Genomic DNA, 11,155 nt, shown 5'->3' with positions numbered 1-11,155 from the left:
TGCAACGACGAGAGTAACAAACATTAATAACAAAGAAGAATCTTGATAAAATTGGTTTGCATCTAGCTTAGGATGAGTTTGATATCTTTAATTTCTTGATGATCACAAAGAAGAAGATTGTTATCATCAATAACAAAGGATCCTCTGTTTTCATCAATAACTGGAATAGTCAGCAATCATAATGTTTTAAACATAAAGAGTTACCAAAACTACAAATTGCAAATACCATTACAACACAGTTTTTGAAACTCAGACAACCAAAATAATGTAACAAACAAAATGTACCTCTTTAGTTGGGTAGAAAACAGGAGCATCCTCAAGGTCAAGTCTCCGAGCAAATTCAGGATGTCATTTTTCAGTCACCTGAAACAATGAAACAAGTATGGTTTAAATTATATTGGAGAAAAGAGAAAAAATAAACACAAGATTGCAGGAAATATAACATCGTGCATGAAACAATCACAGGCTATAGAAAAGATCAAACAAGTATGCAAAAGTATAATGATTAAAGCAACCTTTTGGCAATTATTGCATTGAGGACACCCGTGAATAACCCCCTTAGGAAGATGAGTCCTTAAAGAGAGATTCTGCAATAAAAGTGGCATGTAAGAAACTATCTAGAAACTAAAATTGTCAAGAGAAATGAGGGGGCGTTTGGTTCATAATGGGTAAGGGAAAAGGAATCAAGAAAGGGAAACTAAAGGAAAGGAAAGGAATAAACATTAATTCCCCTATGTGTTTGGATATGTTTAGGAAACGGAATGGGGTAAAGGGAATCCAATTCCCTACATGGTTTGGGGTAATGGCTTAACCTAAAGTGGGGTAAACCTATAATCTAAAATGGGTAAAGGGAATGAGTTTTTTTTAAAACAAACAAGAACAAAGGGAATGAAACCCTTCCATTCCCATTCCCTCTTAAAGACCCCGAACCAAACGCCCCCTGACATTATAATTAAAAGAAGCACAAGGAAATAAAAATAAGAAACTACATGAGGATGAATAACACAATTTAATTGAGATTCACATATATAAAGAACATCAAAACCATTGTTTATAAAATTGCATAATCAACAAAGCCTCTTTATTTCTTTATTCCTTCTCTTTTTGGTTCTACAAAACAACATGTAACCAGAAAATCTTATTGGCTTTCATTTGTAAACCATGGGAAGCAGGGTTTATACCACCAGAATCTGAGGTAATCAGCATGGTGAAGGAATGAAAGGCCTTTCCCAAAGCATCCTTCAAAAATTAACAAAAAAAAATTTGCAATTGAAGACTTACAGATGGTGAAGCTAAAACTGCAAGTGCACGACTAAGTTCAGAGAGTTGCTTTGTTTATCTAATGTTCTTGCTCTAGCAAGTTATTGGGCCTCATGTTCTCCTGGTGTCGTCATCTCCTTCTATGCCACATCCTTTTCACTTTTTTTAGATTCCTTTATCTTCTTCCTCCTAAAAATTATCAATTTCAAACTGACTTAGCAAATAAATTTGACAAATTAAACAAGTTGATGACTAAAATTAGTTTTACTATAACTGAAAACCCTAAATGCATCAAGCAAACCAAGAGCAAGGGAAACCCTTGTGGAATTAACCTGAGAGGAAATAAACAACAAATTTGGACCAAGAGCTGAGCAGGTTAAAGGGTTTCAAGAAGTACCTACTTCTCCAGCTTCAAGTGATGGCCATGGGAGCTGATATGGTGTTGCTTTGAGTCATAGTCGCACTAGAGCAGGTGAACCATTGAGCAGCAGTTGAGAAATTCAGAGTGAAACGCTTTCGATTAGGATTTTTGCCTGAAATTATGAAGCATTCACGGAAACCAAAATGAGAAGGAAAGGATTTCAAATTTTGAGTTCAGGAAATGAAATTTGAGGTGGCAAACGTAAAGTAATTTGGGTTTGGCGGTAAAACCCAAAACTTTTAGTAAGTGGTTTATTGGTTACTACTCTAAATGAGAGATTTACTTTTTTTATCAAACAAAATTAATAATGGATTAATTGGTTATTATTATAATTTATAATTATTTATATTTTTTAATATAATTCTTAAAGTATTTATTTTTGCTATCAAAACTTTTACTAAGTGATTTATTTGTTATTATTGCAATTATTAAGTATCTATAGGACCAAGCTTAATTGCGATGGGGCGCGAAATATGATTACAGGCCGTGCGACCTGCGGTGGGCTCGCCCGGGACAGTAATGGAAGCTGGTTAGGGGGGTTTTCCTGCAGGTTGGGTATATGCTCCGTGGATCTGGCGGAGATTTGGGGCCTCTACTACGGGTTGGAAATTGCTAGGAGAAAGGGTTGGAAGTGAAAGAGTAGGATACTTGGTATTCAATTGATAGAAGGAAGCCGTATATATGGCTGTACAGGGAGAGTTTGTTACAACAAACAATTACAAAACGATACAGATAGAATAATATTAGAGAATACAATTTGAACAAGTCTAGGTTATCTAATTATGCAAAGACTATAATAACCTTATCACCTTCCCTCAAATTGATGGTTGGGAAACCGTCAATTTGGACCTTAAGGACTGGAACCGCGACTTGGATAAGGGCTTAGTGAGGATGTCAGCTGTCTGATAAATGGTGGAGATATAACAGACACGAAGTTCCTTGCGTTGAACCTTGTCACGGACAAAATGAAAGTCGATTTCTAGATGCTTGGATCGGTCATGAAATATTGGATTGGCAGTTAGGTATGTGGCACCAAGATTATCACACCAAATGACAGGCGTCTTAGATGAGCCGAATCCAATTTCTTGTATCAGCATGGTTAGCCATAAAATTTCTGAAGAGAGAGAGAGGCTAGTGCTCTATATTCAGCCTCAGTGGAAGAGCGGGAGACGGTGTTTTGTTTGCGGGAGCGCCAAGAGACTAAATTGGGTCCAACAAAAACAGCAAACCCGGATGTGGACTTACGATCATCAACGTCACCACCCCAGTCAGAATTTGAAAATCCAATGACATCAAATGTTTTTCCTTGCCGGAAAAGGAGACCATGAGATGGAGTCGAAGTAAGATAGCGAAGAATTCGCTTGACAGCTTTCCAGTGATCTAGAGTTGGATTGTGCATATATTGGCTGACCTTGTTAATAGCAAAACTAATATCGGGTCTTGTGATTGTGGCATATTGAGGCCCTCGACGATGCTTCTATACAATCCCGGATCGGAAAAGGGTTCGCCAGTCGCATGGCTTAGCTTAGTGCTGGTGCAGAATGGAGTTGAAATTCCCTTGGATTCATGCATTTTACTTTTGTGCAAAAGATCAGAGATATATTTGCGTTGGCACAGGTGTAAAGAATTAGGACCCCAAGTTGCTTCGAGCCCAAGAAAGTAGGAGAGCTTGCCAAGATCACGAAGAGCAAACCGTGTCTGAAGTTCAGAGATTAATTTTGCAATGGATTGTTCACAGGTCCCTGTAATTAAGATATCATCCACATAGAGCAAGCAAAATATTCGAACATTCTGCAAGTGTAAATAATATAGAGACGAGTCGGCTTTGGAACATTGAAAACCAAGAGATAATAATGCTTGAGTTAAGCAACGATGCCACATGCGAGGAGCTTGTTTGAGACCGTACAAGCTTTTCTTTAACTTGCAAACATGAGTAGGATAATCCGGGTGAATAAATCCCTGGGGTTGTTCCATGTAAATGACTTCATCCAATGTGCCATGTAAAAATGCATTACTAATATCAATTTGCCTCACCATCCAAGAGTTTGTAACAGCTATTGACAAAAGTAAACGAATTGTGGTAGGCTTTATTACCGGACTAAAGGTTTGTTCATAGTCATAACCTGGTCGTTGGTGATATCCTTTGGCCACAAGACGAGCTTTGTAACGACTGATCGAACCATCAGGATTGAGCTTACGACGAAGGACCCAACGACAACCAATTTTATTTTCAGCTGCACTTGCCGGAACAAGTTCCCATGTTCCGTTTGTAATGAGAGCATTGTACTCTTCACGCATAGCTTCTCTCCATTTTGGATTTTTCATAGCCTGCGTATAACATGTTGGGGTTGCATCATCAGTAACAACATGAAAAACTTTGGGTTTAAGGGAATTAGTTTGGCATCTGGTCACCATTCGGTGTGTTCGGGTGACTGATTTATTGGGTCGGTGGGGCTGATTTGAGGAAGCAGTGGTCGTGGGAGGTAGTAGTGCTGCTGGGTTTGTATTTGTGGTAGACGGGTTTGTTGGGGAGGTGGGGCGTATATGGATGGGCTGTAGAAAGGGGATAATTTCTCTATTAGTGTTGGCAGGTGATAGATTTCTAGGTGTAGTAGGAGGGATAGTTGGGGATCCCTCTGTGTTGTGAGGAAATGTGATTGGGACTGGGTCTTCAAACTGATTGGCAGTAGACTCTTGGTGCAGTTCACGAGCTAGCGCAGAGTAAGGAAATTCCTGTTCGTGAAAAATGACATGGCGTGAGATAAATAGTTTATTAGTAATTAAATCATAACATTTGTAGCCCTTATGAGTTTTGCTATATCCAAGAACGATGCATTTTCAGGAACGAGGAAGCAACTTATTAGAATTATAGGGTCGAAGCCATGGAAAACATAGACATCCAAATGGACGGAACATGTTATAATCAGGAATACAACCAAACAATTTTTCATATGGTGTTTTGTACTGAATGAGTTTGGAGGGTAATCGATTAATTATAAACATTTCACAATCAAAAGCGTCGTCCAGAATTTATTTGGTAATTTGGCATGAGACAATAAGGACAGACCAGTTTCGACAATGTGTCGATGTTTTCGTTCCGCACACCCATTCTGTTCAGGGGTGTAAGGACACGAAACGCGATGATTAATCCCATTTGTACTAAGATATTCAGTTAATGCTTGAAACTCGCCACCCCAATCAGATTGAAAATTAATAATTGATCGATTAAAGAATTTTTCAACAAGGGTTCTAAATTTCATGAATACACTAAGCACTTCCGATTTATAACGAATGAAGAATATCCAAGAGAACTTGTTATAGTGATCATAAAAAAGTACATAGAACCTGAAATTGTCATGAGAAGTAATTGGAGCAGGACCCCAGACACCCGAACAAATCAATTCAAGAGGATTAGAAGCAACAAAAGAAGAAGAAGCATGAAATGGAAGGCGATGAGCCTTACTAACACAACAAGCATCACATTGAGAAACAGAATTATTACGAGGATCAACATCCAATTTATTCAACACAATAGTTTTCTGAACAATTGGAAAATTAGCATGTCCCAATCTGGCATGCCACAAAGGAAGACTAATATTAAAGGCTTTTATTTTGGATTGATGCGAAGACGGAAGCGACATGGTGTAGATCCCATTTTTAGTGGTTCCTCGATAAATCTCCTTCTTTGTCTTCAAATCCTTCAAAACAAAGTGATTAGAGAAGAATTCAATGGAAATAGGGTTAGCACTGGTTAAAGAAGAGACGGACAATAAATTATTGAGTGTTTGAGGAACATGAAGAATATTTTGAAAATTAACAGGAGTATTGGAAATGGAAAGAGAAGAGCTACCAACATGAGATATGGGGATAGAATGACTATTACCTACGACCACTTCCTCAGGGCCTGTGTATTCACTGTGAACATGGAGATTTCCCAAATCTGACGTAAGATGGTGAGTTGCACCGGAGTCTAAAAGCCAATCAGTTGAGCTATGTTGAGAGGTGGCAGCCATGTTGGAGGACGGTTTGAACGAGCCACGGGTGTTACGATTAAAACGGGGAGAGGGACAATGTTTGGAGATGTGACCATTACCCCTGCAATTATGACAGATAAGAGTTGTGACATCAAGAGGAGCATAAGCACTCCCAAATCCACGACCAGAGTGTGGGAGAGGCAAAATTCCACGGCCAGAAGAAGGAGCAGAGAAATTATGGCGGCCTCGACTACGTCCGCGGCCATTTGTTCGTGCAGTGTAGTGAACAGATGGTGTAAATGGGGTTTGCACATTATCACGCTCTAATTGCCGTTCTTCAGAGAGTAAAAGGCCAGTGAGATCATCAAAGGATATAGGTTCGTGACGAGCACTGAGAGCTCTAGTAAAAGGTCTATAAACTGTTCCAAGACCTTCAAGAATAGCAACAATGAAATCGTCTTCAGGAACAGGTTTTTGAAGGGCGGTCAATTCATTTTGAATTGATTTTGCTTTGAGTAGATAATCAGATATACTGTCATTCTCTCGAGTCAAGTGAAAGAGTCGTTGTTTCAGATTTTGAATTTGAGTTTGGGAGCCGGCAGCATAGGCTTTTGCTAGTTTTGTCCAGGCAGTAGCGGCGGTTTCAGCACCGATGATTTGGGGAATGACGGTAGGCGAGAGAGAGGCAATGATGAAGGAGAGAACTTGCTGATCTCTCTGTTCCCATGAGTCGAAGGCAGGATTAGCGGCACCAGAAGCTAATTGTTTGGGCGGAACAAGAGAGGAGGAATCGATATGTTTGCCCAAATTATGGCCTTTCAAGACAGGTAGGATCTGTGTTTTCCATATGAGATAGTTTGAGGAGGTTAATTTATGAGAAATTTGAGATGTGAGGGAAGAGAAGGAGAGGATGTTGTTTGAATCAGATGTGGCGGCTGGAGTAGTGGCCATTAGGTTATAGATTGAAGGTGATCGGGAATTGAGAGGAAGAGAAGAGAAAAAAAAAATTTGCAGAGTTGTTAAACCACTCTAGCTCTTAATACCATGAAAGAGTAGGATACTTGGTATTCAATTGATAGAAGGAAGCCGTATATATGGCTGTACAGGGAGAGTTTGTTACAACAAACAATTACAAAACGATACAGATAGAATAATATCAGAGAATACAATTTGAACAAGTCTAGGTTATCTAATTATGCAAAGACTATAATAACCTTATCAGGAAGAAGGTAATTTTTGAGATGGATTCCCAGTCTACGGTGGATCTTATCAAAAGAAAAGGGTATCAGGTTCATCGGTATGATTGGCTGATTGAGGAATGTCGGAATCAGATTGGTTCAAATTGGGATGTCAAAGTTGTTCATGTCCTTCGCGAGGGGAATAGAGCAGCGGATTTTATGGCAAATTTCGCAGGCGATAGGAGCTTAGGGTATCACGAGTGTGAGAGTCCCCCTGCAGGCTTAATGGACATCATTGATTCAGACAAGTCTGGTTCGGGCATCCTCAGGAGAGCTCGGAACCTAGATTAGTTTTGCTTTGTTTGTTTTCGGGGCCTAGGCCCTTCCTCCTGTTCAAAAAAAAAGTATCTATATTTTTCTAATACAATTATTGTAACAAAAAGTTTATTATTTGTGATATTAAATTTTTAATTATCACAAAAATTAATTGTGCGACAATTTTTATAAAATTATCACAAATATATCAATGAATTTGTAACAATAAATCTTTATTGTAACTTAAATTTATATATGACAATTACAATTGTAACGATAAATATAAAAAATGTTACAGCTCATTTATAATTGTCACAAATATTTATTTTGTGATTACTTAAAAGAAATTATCACAAATGATTTATTATTTTTGTAACAATTAATTTTAGTTGTAACTATAATATTTTTGTTACATTTTACAGTTGTAATAAAACAATTAAAATATGTGACAATGAATTTATACTTGTCATTAAATTTAATTGGTGTGACTATTTAAAATAATTGTCACAAATTTTTCAAAATATGTGACAATATATTACTAGTTGTCAAATAAGTTTTTATTTTATGTTAAATAAAAAATATATGATAAATATTGAATTATCATATAAATTATTATTTTCTCAGCCTCTTACATGTTCTCGTGTACTTTAAGAAATTTAATTTAATTAAAATTATACTTGTTTTTATTATTTGGTTATTTTCCTTTATTTTTCTTTAACTCACTATTTGCTTTTCTTTTCCTCCAATTTTTTCCCTCCCTTTTTCTCCTATCATTCACGTTTATCTGTTGAGGGGTGATTGCAATCTGTTGAGATTTGGGATATAATTTATAGTTTAAAGATGAGGTTGGTTTGAACTTGTATTAAGAATCAGGGTAATCACAATTTGGGCAAAATGAGATTGTGCTGTGAAGAGCCAGATACATTTGGTAGATTTTTATGCCTATTTTCTTGGTATTTGCTAGCTGTGTTTTCCTTGATTTTAGTAGAATTTTTTGCCACAATTTGTATTTAAAGTCTATGTAATTGCTTTGTTTCACAGGTCAGGGCTTTCTTCCCCATTGTTGTTACTTCAAGTTTTCCATGTGGTAAGTGTTGATGTCACCCTTTTTCACTATTTGCTTATGTCAATTAATTGAATTCCTTAATGATGTTTCTGCTTCTACACGATATCCCTTCACCATTTTCTAATTAGGTTTCAATCGATACACCATTTTCTAATTTGAATTTCAATAGATAGAGAGATGGGTTTTTCTTCTGTTTTGCTGCTTGAAAATGGAGTAAAAAATGGGGTTGAGATGGTGAAGGGAGAAGGAGTGGGTTTATCTAGAGATAAAGAGAAAAGCTGTTTAATGCCTAAATTAAGGCAACAGGTAGAGGAATTTAGTTAATTAGATTCAAAGCATGGGGTTTAATTTTGGCACTTTCGCATCTAAATACTTTTTGCAAGGTTTCTGTCCATGGAATTTTATGTTTTAATCTAATGGATCTTTCCAAATAACATGGCATTGTTGAAAGAAGTTGTGATGGCGGCAAATAATGTCCACTTGTTACTAAGAGAAGAGTATACTAATAGGTGTTGTAAGTGGGGAATTTAGTTGATTAGATTCAAAGAATTTCCTAGATGTCCAACGTTCCAGAATTTTCCCCCGTTAGAAGAAGTTCTGTATAGATCAGATCATGGCCCCTTTCTTTGTGCCTTTAAATCTCGGTATGACATTTGATGAAATCACAAAATGTTGGGCTCAATGTTGGAGCTCCCGCTGATATTAGTGTCATGCAACAAATGAATTGGGCGTGAGGGGGATTTTTTTAAACATGGTACAAGGAAGGTATATGACTCCTTAAATATATGAGGCAATCCTCACCCTTTGAGGTACCTTTTGGAATGAGTTAGGCCTTTGTTTACATCCTTAACTTTTATTTTGAGCAATTATAGTTGGTCAGGATTTAATATAGTTTCATTTGTTTAATGGACCATTTCTTTGTTTCATAGATAAATATCTCCTTATGTGTTAATCAGATTCTGCAAAATTATGGTAAAACTAGTCATATAATCTATCATTGGATGTATAAGTTTCCAATACAACGAGTTTAGTGTTAATAGAAATATATTATTGGGTAATTGCTTGATTTTACATAACATAAAGAATTTTTCTGTTTCTCTATTTCACAGGTCATAGTTTTGTTCTCCATTGTTGTTTTTTCGATTTTTTTGAATCTTCAAGTTCTTCAACACGTTAGTGTATTATCTCTGTTTTTCAGTATTTTGTTTGGCTCCTTAATATTATTGATCTGCTATATTTCTTATTAACCAGTATCGCTATATGCATTCTGAATATAATTATTTTATGTTTTATGGTTAACTGATATTTTAATTTGAGCTTTTTAATCATCAAAGATTGTGAGATTATTCATAGCTTTGCTTTTATTAGTACATCTCTTCATATCAGTACATGCATAATGAAATCAAACAGAAACGAAGAAGAAATCAAACAGAACCACCAGCAAAAAAAATCAACTAAACTAAACTGAATTTTATTTTAACGTACAAAAAGAAAGAAAAGAAAGCAAGCTGACATTATTCTTAAAAAATGGTGGATTTGTAAGGAAGATAGTGTTGAAAGAAAGAGAAAACAAGTAACTTAAAGAATTTGCTCCAAAGGGTAATAGCAAAAGAAGGTTAATCCATATTTTTTGTAGAGCAAAATTCTGTTGATTTTTGAACATTGATCCGGGCTAAAGCTTTTAATTAAACTTTAAGAAGTAAATAGAGAGGATAGTGTAAACCCATAAGACATATTACAGATACTGCAGGAAATATGATATTTTTATCATTTTTCTGCAGTTTTTGGCAGAGTTAAAAGCCGTGAGAAATTATAAAGATAGATTTATAACAAGTATGGAAGTATGAAATATCAACCCATTTCATCTAAACTTATAACTTAATACATTCTTGTCTTTGAAATATAATGCATATGGGCTTTTCATAAAAACAAAAGTGCCACTAGTTCCTTCCCATATCATTTATTTGTTTCCAAATTACTTCCACCAATCATCTGGTATTCATAACTGCAAGAATTTTAAAAGTAAATCTATTTGCTAAATTATGGGATTAAGTGATATAATTCATATTGCTTATGTTATGTTATCAATAGTTAATACTTAAAAAAATGAAAAATTAGATATTTTAGAAATATGGCAGTGAGTAAAAAGTTATGTTAGATAAACATTCAATATACATTAAGAAGCTATTCCTACCCTTTATACCTTATTTATTGTTTGGGTGAAATTGATATTAATTAAGTGCTAAGTTACATGGCCTAATACCTCCAGCTCTTATTATTATTAGCATAAAACTTTTCCAAATTGATAGTTTTGTTATAGTTAGTTGTATCACATTAACCCATTCAATCCAAATGCACCAAAATGTATACCAAAAATTGAACTAATAATTCATAGATAGTGAAACGGTTAACAAAATTCTAACTCGTATGAGTATTTCAAAGCGGGACAATTGATTGGCATGTGTTATAAGTAACTAGCATGTTCTAAACAGAACAGTAATTAGAAGTGCATCTTAATTTTTAAACAATGTTTGTCTTTTACTTTGTATTTGCTTGTGGTAATTCGTGTTATATTTAACATTAATACCATATGTCATGGTTTTAAGTAGGATCAAATATTTAAATGTTTATTATATTAAAATTATATTATTATATTGATTTCTATTTTACATTAGGAATGACACTAGACAAAGAATTGATGAAAATTAAGAATAGAGCAAACAAGGAATACATAGAAGGCGTCGACAATTTTTTAGAGTGGGCATTTAATCGTCCTGACCCAAAAAAAAGAATATGTTGTCCATGTAATAGGTGTAGAAACACTGAATTCTACAGTCGAAGTGAGGTGCGGTTTCATTTGTTTAATAGGGGATTCTATGATAGTTATAATTGTTGGACGTACCATGGTGAAGAGAAAGAGGCAGTAACTGAAGGTGAGAGT

General features: G+C 35.6%; 1 long non-coding RNA gene across 1 annotated transcript; it reads right to left on the bottom strand.

Annotated features, from left to right (window-relative positions):
• Positions 1-520: 520 nt before the first annotated feature.
• On the bottom strand, positions 521-1,756 carry LOC136222903 (uncharacterized). Its single transcript, XR_010685731.1, has 3 exons — positions 1,658-1,756; positions 1,282-1,449; positions 521-587 (listed from the first exon to the last, which is right to left on the bottom strand). It is a non-coding gene; the product is annotated as an uncharacterized lncRNA (long non-coding RNA).
• Between the last annotated feature and the right edge of the window lie 9,399 nt (positions 1,757-11,155).

The sequence above is a fragment of the Euphorbia lathyris genome, chromosome 3 (genome assembly GCF_963576675.1).
Source record: "Euphorbia lathyris chromosome 3, ddEupLath1.1, whole genome shotgun sequence".
Taxonomy (NCBI): Eukaryota; Viridiplantae; Streptophyta; class Magnoliopsida; order Malpighiales; family Euphorbiaceae; genus Euphorbia; species Euphorbia lathyris.
This window is presented reverse-complemented; position numbering and strand designations above follow the sequence as displayed.